The 1,951-nt window shown below is 49.6% G+C and overlaps 1 non-coding gene across 1 annotated transcript; it reads left to right on the top strand.

Moving 5' to 3' along the window:
- Positions 1-227: 227 nt before the first annotated feature.
- Positions 228-299, top strand: TRNAW-CCA (transfer RNA tryptophan (anticodon CCA)). Its single transcript has one exon. It is a non-coding gene; the product is annotated as a tRNA-Trp (tRNA).
- Positions 300-1,951: the final 1,652 nt, after the last annotated feature.

Raw genomic sequence — 1,951 nt, 5'->3', positions numbered from 1 at the left:
GACTTTTGCTAGTCAAATTTGTTAATGCAAAGTGTAATAACAAACCAAGTATTCCAGTAGGGGCTTAAACCCACTTCTATTCCCTAAAAAAAATAACAAACCAAGTGGGACCTCAACTTCGGTACAGAAAATTTGCACATAGTCCCTGCGGTGACTAGTAAGTTGCTATGGTCAAAAGAAGTTCAATTAGAGTTTTTATAAATTTCGTGGAACGCTCTGTCACCATCGGATCCGTGGCGCAATGGTAGCGCGTCTGACTCCAGATCAGAAGGTTGCGTGTTCGATTCACGTCGGGTTCAATACCCCGGTCCAATTCGGATTCCCTTTTTTATTTTTTTTATTTTTTCATGCTGTCCCATGTTGGGCCGCACACAAGCTCCTCAGTTTGTTGGGCTAACTATTCTAGAATCTGGAGGCCCAGCACCAACCTCCCGGGCTCCCGGCACTCTTTTTTTTCTTTTTATATAAGTGCTCCCAGCACTCTCGCTAGACGCCCACAAGGCCACAATGGCACAATCCAACTAATTTTTTCTGAGGGGTCGGTCACAATCCAACTTATCCAAGTAATAAGGAGCAGAGTAACTGACTTTCAAAAAAAGAAAAAAACGAACCACTGAAATTCCAGAAGCAGAAGACCAACCAATCAACGACTATGCAGTTCTGGCATGGACGTGCAGTAGCAATCTAACGTGCACGCCGCGGAGACGCAAACGTCTCAGGGGGTGAAAACAACGCGTATCTGCTACTTTGTCACATGTGCCTAGACAGCCACGAGCCCCCGTCGACGGAGAAATGCGCGCGCGAGCCCCCGTCCCGTGACAGGCACATGGATGCCGACTCGTTTTCACTGCGTGCGTGCCTGCGTGAGCGATCCATGGATCCATCGCTACGTGTCAGGCCGCCAGCCAGCGTCCGTTGCTGACGCCGCCCGATCGACCCATATGCCGACACGCCCCGTCTCTGTGCATGTGTATGTGTCCATGAATCCATTTGCGGTGGTAAAGCCTGTCACCTGTGCAGCTGTGCTGCTCGTGTGCGTGGCAATGGTAGGGAGAGCTGGCTAGCGATGATGACCCGAAAGAAGCTTACAAAATGCTGAGGGGTGCGGAATATTTTGCTCGTGTCAGGCAGGTAAGGGGCGATGGCGTTGGCACGGGGCAGTTGGTGCCCCCAATCCCCCTGTATCCGAATCTGGCTAACGCACGCCCCCACTCGAGGTTTGTTCTTTTTGTTCTCAGTGGGGTTCCATCACGCGTCAGGGTCGGCACGCGGATGACCATATAAACCACAGTACTCCTACTTCTCCCTGTTACGTACGTCTACGTCGCTCTATACATGACACGTGCTCCTTCCGTATCTTTTTATCATTGGATCTCACGTCCCGAGAGATCAAACGTACTCAACTCTGATAAAAATTATATAAATCTTTTTAATATTTATAGTACATAATTAATAACACTAGATAACTCATTGAACCCATTTTTATAATAAAATGATTTGGACATACAAATGTTACTGACATGAATATGACATCAGGAGTCTCCAAGCCTTATCAAATCAGATCTCCTGTACGGCCTAGCACAAATCTTTAATAATTGATATAATGGAGGAACTTAATTCCACAGGGGATGTTGTCCATGAGATGCGGAATATACTAAACAAAACCAGCGTGGGTGGAGGTGTTTGGCACCATCGGCGACCTCCTCTGCTGTCAACAAGGGTGCGCGAGAGCGAGACTGCGAGAGCGCTCGGCCTCCGATCGGCCGATTAGTTGACCTAACCGCCCCACACGCTGCCGCTAAGCGAAAATATTAAGCCATCAGGGCTCCGGTGGACAGCAACGCCAGCCGCCATCAATCAAGGCGACGTGGGGGCCCTCAACTCGCGCGACGTGGCAAGGATCGGAGGAGGGGAGGCCCGCCCGAGGCCATATGGGCCCATATCCATCATT

This window comes from Miscanthus floridulus, unplaced genomic scaffold (genome assembly GCF_019320115.1).
Source record: "Miscanthus floridulus cultivar M001 unplaced genomic scaffold, ASM1932011v1 fs_914_1, whole genome shotgun sequence".
NCBI lineage: Eukaryota > Viridiplantae > Streptophyta > Magnoliopsida > Poales > Poaceae > Miscanthus > Miscanthus floridulus.
Note: the sequence above shows the minus strand (reverse complement) of the source record. Positions and strands in the feature narration are given on the sequence as shown.